General features: G+C 50.9%; 2 long non-coding RNA genes across 2 annotated transcripts; one reads left to right on the top strand and one right to left on the bottom strand.

Annotated features, from left to right (window-relative positions):
• Positions 1 to 2,100: 2,100 nt before the first annotated feature.
• On the bottom strand, positions 2,101 to 4,577 carry LOC106729363. Its single transcript, XR_001365765.2, has 3 exons — positions 4,453 to 4,577; positions 3,929 to 4,065; positions 2,101 to 3,118 (listed from the first exon to the last, which is right to left on the bottom strand). It is a non-coding gene; the product is annotated as an uncharacterized LOC106729363 (long non-coding RNA).
• On the top strand, positions 3,715 to 7,721 carry LOC116657790. Its single transcript, XR_004312920.1, has 3 exons — positions 3,715 to 4,076; positions 6,740 to 6,893; positions 7,333 to 7,721. It is a non-coding gene; the product is annotated as an uncharacterized LOC116657790 (long non-coding RNA).
• Positions 7,722 to 7,936: the final 215 nt, after the last annotated feature.

Genomic DNA, 7,936 nt, shown 5'->3' with positions numbered 1-7,936 from the left:
AAATCTCTGCCTCTAGCTGGCCCTTCTTGGGACCTTCAGACTGAAGGCCTGGGGCGTGGGGTCCACACTGGGATGAGATAGCCTTTCCAAGCAGGGAGATGTGAGCGACTTTGGACCTCTGACCTGGGGGCGTGGGTGCAGAGTGTTCCCTCCTTCAGAGGAGGGAGAGCGCAGAGTGAACGTTAGTGGGTTGTGTGCAGTGCCAGGCTGTAGGCTGACTGTTTTCCAAGGCTCTAGCCCTGTGCGAGGCCCTGGGATTCCCAGGAGGACTCTTATCTTCAAGGCGTTTACAGCCTGAGCCTCCTCATGGGGCCCCGGGCGAGGTCAGGGCACCGTCCACAGGCCCAAGTCCTGGCTGAGGACCAATACGGGTCTCTATCCCCCTTGGTGGCTCACCTGGGTGCCTCCACCGTGGATCCCACCCTGTGACCAGGCTGCATGTCAGGTGTCCCAGCCCGTCCAAGGGGGTTTGTGGGAAAGGTCTTCACTCTGGTCTGGAATCTGCTCCCGGCCACCTGGGCTGCCTGACAACCGGGGCCATCAGTCTTGCCCACAGCTCGTCAGGCCCTTGTTCGTAGCACCACTTCCTCCCCTTAGAACTCGGGAGGTGGGATTGGGGCCAAGGGACCCCCCCCCCCGGCACCCAGAGGGGTTGCTGTGACGGCCTCCCAGCTGGGGCCTCGGGGAGCAGCAGCCTCACCCCCACCTGCTTCCACCCAGCACCGCTAGGCTCTTCTTTCTTTTAAATTTGTGTATTTTATTGGGTCAGCTTGAGGACTTTTCTACCAAGCTGTATGGGATGCCCCGCTGAAGACAGTGCCCTTTCCAGTCCCGCAGGACGGCTCCCCCTGGTCCTTGCCCTCCGAGGCCACCCCTCGCCTGACCTTTATCCCCCTGGACAAGTGTTGCCAGTTCTCGACTTTCCGACGGTTGGAAGCATCCTGCATCGCATCCTTTCTGGGGCTGGGCTCGCTGTTAACCTGCACTAATCTCTCCCCTGGCAGAGAATGGGTCTTACTTAGTCACCTCTGTCCCCGTTCCCCTGACCTCCGGGCTAACACGGAGCAGGGCACCCAGTGGACGTTCCTTCCACGAAGGCCAGCCTGCCTCTGCACAGCGCAGGCTGCCTGCATGCCGTCCTGATGCCCTCGCTTACCACAGTGTGACCTGGGGCAACTTGCCTAGCCTCTCTGTTCCAAGCCAGGGAGAGTCATAGCACTTGCCTCAGAGGGACACTGTGATCACTGAGCGCATCAGTGTTTATAAAGTGCTTCCAAATGTCTAGGACAGATTGAGGCTATTCACGTTTGTTAAATGAAGACATTGAAAAAAAGAAGTATTTTCCACCTGAGCCGCTGAGGGCAAGGCCTAGCCCTGTTTTTGACCACCAGCTCCTGAGTCGGAGGCGGCATCCCCGCACCAGATTTTGCAGGTAAGGTTTCCTTGGCTCACAGCCACACTCACTGACTTGCGCGCTGCCTAAGGCTCCTTTCTCGCCGCAGGTCTGAGTGCTTGCAGCAGAGACCCACGAGCCTAAAACATTTACTCTCTGGCCTTTTCTAGAGTGAGTTTACCGACCTCTGTCCTGAGTTTTCTCAAACCAGCATGAACAAGGGTTTGCTGTATCTTCAACGCAAACCGCGCTGACCTGGGAAAAGTGGTTTCTGAGAATGTTGCACGTTTCAGTCCCTCAGCTGCCCTCTCTGCGCAAACCTCCGTGACTCCCAAAGGTTTCCTTGGCCTTTGTCCTGGTCCTCGAGAGCCCCTGCGGGCCAAGCCTTTGGCAGCCCTATTTTGAGGGTAAGTGGGTGGGTTTAAATATCACCTCTAAGGGTGGGGACAAGGTGAAGGGGGAGGAGCAGGCACGCTCTCTGGGAATTAAGGTTCCACCCACGGGGACAGCTGGCTCCCTCCAACCACAAAGGGCACGGTCACAGAACAGCCCTGTTGAAGAGGGTGATTAAGTGTTGGCCTTGGGCTCAACTCTGGCAGGCCTGCCATTCCCTTCCGCATGTGCCACCAAGCTCGCCTTGGACATTAGTCAGGAAGGCGCCAGAGAGTAGATCATGAGATTAATTTATTGTTTAAATCTGGGGTTGGTCTTCGCACGTCTTGGGTCCCCGGGGTATCGCTTAGGGCCTTGCCGAGACTCCCTGTTCTTCCTGGGGACAGACCCACTCGGCACACAGGCCGCACGCTCACTTAACAGGCCACCGCCTTCACAGGCTTGGATGGCTTCGCCCCATCTCCCAGCTCCTGCTGCCAGAAAAACCAGCACAAAGGCAAAGCTTGCATGAGGGGAGGCGTGCGGGGGCAGAAGGACAGAAGACCTTAGCGTTTTGGCAGGAAAAAATCCGCTCAAATATCACCGCGGGGTGCGAGTGTACATTGTGCGAGTGTACATTGTTCAAGTGTACCTTTCCGGAAGGCAAGTTGGCAATATGTACCAAGAGCTTGAAAGCAGTGCCAGCCCTGGGCGAGGGCTGCCCAGCTCTGGTAACACAGCCGCAATCATGCTGTGTAGCAAGCCTTCCCCAAACTCACGTTCCCAGTAACAGGCTTCTCCCACATCAGTGTCAAAGCCCGTGAGGGGTCTGAGGTGCTATCCTCTTTCCAAGTTACAAAGTGAGCCATCCAGTTTCCTGGAGGCTGGCAGGAGACAAGTGTCTTCTGGGTCAAGGGTGAAGGGTAGTTTATTCTCAGTGATGGCAGTCACCAGTTCTTCACATTCCAGTTCTCACACAGCAGTGCAGTTAGGGCAGGGGAGACCTGCACACACAGCAGGTTACACACAAATGCACAAAAATCGATGTAAGGTGGAGTGTAGACATAAATGTAAGGGCAAAAAAATAAAGCTTCAAGAAGAGCATCTTGAGACAGGCAAAGAACATTCACCATTTGGCTTTGATTTCCAGTCCAAGCGGCTTTTTGAGAGGCAAGGCCAGGCCGAGGCAAGACTGCCTCACTGAGGAGCAGAACAGCCCGGGGCCTCTGGTTCCATCCATTTCTCCATCCGTCCATTCGTCTGTCCATCCATCCATCCGTCCATCCGTCTATCCATTCATCCATCCATTCATCACAACTTCTTTGAGAACTAACTATGGGCAAGGCCAACATGCTGCAGTAAAAAAAAAAAAAACAAAAAACATTAATCATAAAGGGAAAATGGATTAATTGGATTTCATTAACAGTGTATTTGATGTAGCTTGATGACCTCCCCACCTTTGCTGGTGGGGCCCGGGAGTTCTGAATTATGTCAGAAAATGAAGAAACAGAGAGAGGCCACGTGAGGAAATGAACAAGGCGATCCCAGCAAAACCCTAGACGGGCCCTCGCTTCCTGGCCGCTGTCTGGCGCGCTCCCCTCCAGCGCCCCGTGCTGCGGAGAAAGGCACGGCGTGCGGGTCAAACACCTGAGTGTGGGACCTGATTCTGTTACTGTAGTCGTCCACGAGCACGTGACCCTGGAGTTATTTCACCCGGACAAACTTCTGTCTCCAGCAGACACAGTAGCAGCGTGACGGAGGAGGAGGAGGAGGAGGAGGAGAGGGAGCGGGAGGAGAAGAAGAATAGAAGCTGTCCCCGTCTTAGTCCCTGCATCCAAGTCAGAGTGCTGCTGGCTGCAGGTAATCGTGGGTACCACCTACTGAGTGACCACTCCGTGCCAGGCACCATTCTGTACTCTGACATACACCACCTACTTCTTCCCAGCCGCCTTGGGAAGTAGGCACCGTTAGCATCTCCACCTTATTGGTGCGGAGGTAGGCACAGGAGGTCAGTGGAGGAGGAGTCAGCATTTGATCCAGGCAGTCTGCTTTCAAAGTCTAGGAACAGAACCAGTCTCTGGATTCAGAGCCGGCACCACCCAACCCCCCTGGGAGGCTTGGATCCCAACCCCGCACCTGTCCTCCCTGCAGAGAGTCGCTCACCCTGGGGGGAGAGAGTGCAGGCAGTGACGCCAGCAGCCACCTCGGCAGAGCGGGCTGTGCTAAGTGTTCACATGCGCTGACAGGAGCAGCTGATGGACTCGTGGATTCCACAGCCCGCCAAAGGCCGACACAACCGTCTGAAAATGGAGTAAGTCAAGAAGACGGCTGCAAATGCTTTATTCAGAGCTGAGTTTTCAAATCGAAGCACAAACCATGGCAAATAGGAATATTAATTCAAAGTAACAGAAAAGGCTCAATCTTTAGGTACTTATTTAGAACCAGCTAGAAATGTAAAAGCAAGACCTAACCACGTGCAGCCCACTAGAGGTGCAACTGACCGTTAATCAGCCCCCACGGCTGGATGCCCTCACCCGGTTAAGGGAACTAAAGAACAGGTTATCAAAATAGAGCCGGTTTCTCTGAAAATGGTAGGATTAAGGGGAGAGGACAGAAGATCTCAATAGAGAGTCAAACATGTGCAGCTGTTTTAAAAAACTGCCACAAAGGTTTCTGCACATCCTCACCGACATTTGTTACTTGCGTTCTTTTTGATGACGGCCATTCTGACAGGTGTGAGATGGTGTCTCACTGTGATTCTGATCTGCATTTCCCTGGTATTAGTGATGCTGAGCAGCTTTTCATGCTCCTGTGGGCCATCTGCATTTCCTCTTCTGGAAAAATGTCTATTCAGTTCTTCTGCCCGTATTTTAAATGGGTTGTTTGTTTGTTTGCTTGCTTTTTAATTGAAGTACAGTTGATTTAAAATGTTGTATTAGTTTCTGGTGTTCAGCATGGCTGGACTTGGAGGGCGTTATGCTAAGTGAAATAAGTCAGACAGAGAAAGACAAACACTGTAAGAGATCACTTACATGTGGAGTCTAAATATAACAGAAAAGAAATAGACTCACGATGTAGACAAGAAACAAGTTGTTCTGGGGTGGGTGGCGGGGGAGGGACCAGATGGAGGTGGAGGATTAACAGGTACAAACTATCAGGTATGAAATAAGCCACAAGGACGTGCTGCACAGCATGGGGAATATGGCCAGTATTTTATAGTAACTGTAAATGGAGTATAACCTTTAAAAATTGTGCATTACTATATTGTAAGCTTGTAACATAATATTGTACATCAACTATAATTCAATTTTTAAAATATTATACTGTAAGATAAATACATTTTAAAAACTGCCACAAAGAATGAATCTATCTTATAGGTTGATGACAAGGATTAGAGCTGAACATAATGCAGATATTAGCATATGAATAAGTGGTCGCTAGTCTGATTTTTGTAGCTGTTAAAACAGTGAATGATGGGGACGCACAAGCCGGTCAGTGCTTCTAGTTCTGACCATCAGAATTTCAGTCTTTTCTGCATGAGCTGTTCTGAAGCTTACCGTCTTGGGCCAGGTGCCCCAGAAGCAGACTCTGGATTGAGGGCTTGCGTGTCAGTGATTCATTAAGGATGTGCTCACTGGGAAGACTGGTGTGGGAGTTAAGAAGCAGATCAGGGAGGGCAAAGCCATTCTGGGCTTTCAAGTTAAGTCCACTGGCTTCATCCTGGGGGAACTCAAGAGTGTAAGTTATGAGTTTCCCTGATTTGAAACAAAGGAATTGTGGCATCCTTCAGGGCTCGTTCAAGGGCCGCACTCAGTGGGGAGTATTAACTCCCAGGCACATCTGCTGACTTTTTACCACCCGGCAAAAGTGGCTCCTGTAAGCCAGGAGCAGTCTTCCAGTGAAGAGCCTCGGGTGTGAACCTGGAGGCACATTCCAGAGCAGACATCAGAAATAGTTAAAGGGACCCAGAGGGATCTGGGCGGAGCCCTGCCGGGCGCTCCTACACTTACTGATGTCACCTACTGAATAGACAGTGGGCTCTCAGCCAACACCAGCCTTCCCCCGAGAAGGGGGGGGGGTGTCGTCTTTCACGTTGGTTAGCAAAGGTGGTTGAAAGGCTACCATGCGTGAGGCCCCACGAGAGATCATTTTAAAAACATCTTGTTTAATCCTTAAGGTGCCCTCAAAGGTTCACTGCCCTCATTCTAAGGATGAATCAAGACCTTCGGAGAGGTTTAGAAGCTTGTCCAAGGTCACACAGCTAATAAATCACACACCCAGGGAATGTGTACACGCGTGCACGTCTCCCTGGCTGCTTCTTGAGAACTCGCTGGGGAAACACATGACTCTTATACAACGTCCTCAAATACAGCCTCACAGCAGTGAGCTTGCCGCCTTCTGGCACCGCTGCATTCGTGTCCTGGGGCTGCTGTAACAAAGCACCACACGCTGGGCAGCTTCAAACAGCAGAAACTGACCTCTCCCAGTTCTGGAGGCCAGACGTCCGAAACGAAGGTGTTGGCAGGGCCACGCTGTCCATGAAGCTCTAGGGGAGGGACCGTGCCCAGCCTCTGTCCCGGCTTCCGGGAGCTTCAGGCTTGTAGCCCTGTCACTCTAGTCCTCCTCCTCCACAGGGCACCCTCCCTGAGTCTTCATGTCACCGTCCCTCTCTATGTGTCTAAGTCCAAAGTTCCCCCTTTTACAGGGACCTCATCTTAACTTGGTTACATCTGCAAAGACTCTGCTTCTGAATAAGGCCACATTCTGAGGTACTGGGTAGGGTGTGGTGAGGACTCCAGCACATCTTTTTTGGGGGAACACAATTTAATCCATATCCGCTGTTCACACTTCCAGTGGTTTCAATACATTCTTCTCATCTGATTTCCAGCTTCTTGGAAATGAAGACACAAAAGATCATAGAGATAGAAACACAAGAGTTCTATTCCTTAAAAAAAATTAATACTTCTTTCGCAGCAGGCTTTCTCAATGCTGAGGAAGTAATCTATGCCAGAAGCCGCAGGTTTAAGGCAGCTGTAAATCTGGCCTGATCCTCGGAATTCCCGTCATTGCTATGGGACTTCTGATCAGCCAACAGGACCCCAAAATGTCAATTTCAGGAACCTAGGAAGTAAGTGGTGTCTTTGCATCAAACTGGTTTTACACCTTCGCTGAGCCCAAGGCTGACGCACGGAGATGGTTCTCGAACCTCAGTCTTCTGTTTTTTAATTTGCTTTGCTTGCTCTTGGATACCACCTCGCTTTCCAGCTGGCTCCCAGGGAGGTGTGCCCGGTGGTACCCTGTCTCATGCTTCAGACAAGTTGAAAGTGCATGGGAGGCAGAGCTGAGGGTCCTTGGGACTGAGATTCAACCACCCTCTAACTTCTTCAGCCCCGCCTGCAAAAAAGAAAACTCTGAGCTGAAGGGTGGCAGGTCCTGGCTGAGTGTGATGATCCTTAGAGCCTCTGTGTTTTTCTGGGCTGGATGCCAGAGCCAGCATACCCAGGCAGCGTTTGCAGAGAAAAACTCTTCTGTTTGCTTATGTTGCTTTCTTGCTCTTTCTCATCAAGATTTAAACAAATTGCTGGTGCTGAGAGTCAGCAGATGCAGAGGAAAACAGCAACAACGTCAATAACAACCTGGAAAACGGGCCGGCAGGCTCAGAGGCCCTCTGGAGGTGGTGACTTTTGGACTTTCACTTGAATCCCTACTGTGTCCTGCCATCTTTTCCCTTACGTTCTCCATCCTGGGTTCTGCAGTTAAGGCTGGAATTGAGGGCTGTTCTGAGCATAAGACCTGGGCTGAGAAGAGATGCGATACATTTGTTTTCTCCAGTGTCTGAAAGAAGAGAAACCCAAATTCAGCCAAGTGGATAAGTCTTCTGAGGCTAAAACAGAAAAATGTGTTTGTGACACATGCATTCTCCAAGATATTATGTTGTGACCTACTGTGTGTTGTGTGCTGTTCTAGATATTACTTACATGAACAACAATAAAACAAGACTATAGTATCTAAACTAATTACAGTGTTTCTAAATGGTGGTGATGTGGAGGTCTGGGGTTTGATTTTAGTCCTATCATGCACATATCGTGGTTATATTTTGTTTTATTCATGATTAATTAGACAGCAATATCACGGGGCTTCTTTTCCACAGCTGAGACAGGGAAAGTACAA

The sequence above is a fragment of the Camelus ferus genome, chromosome 19, assembly GCF_009834535.1.
Source record: "Camelus ferus isolate YT-003-E chromosome 19, BCGSAC_Cfer_1.0, whole genome shotgun sequence".
NCBI lineage: Eukaryota > Metazoa > Chordata > Mammalia > Artiodactyla > Camelidae > Camelus > Camelus ferus.
Note: the sequence above shows the minus strand (reverse complement) of the source record. Positions and strands in the feature narration are given on the sequence as shown.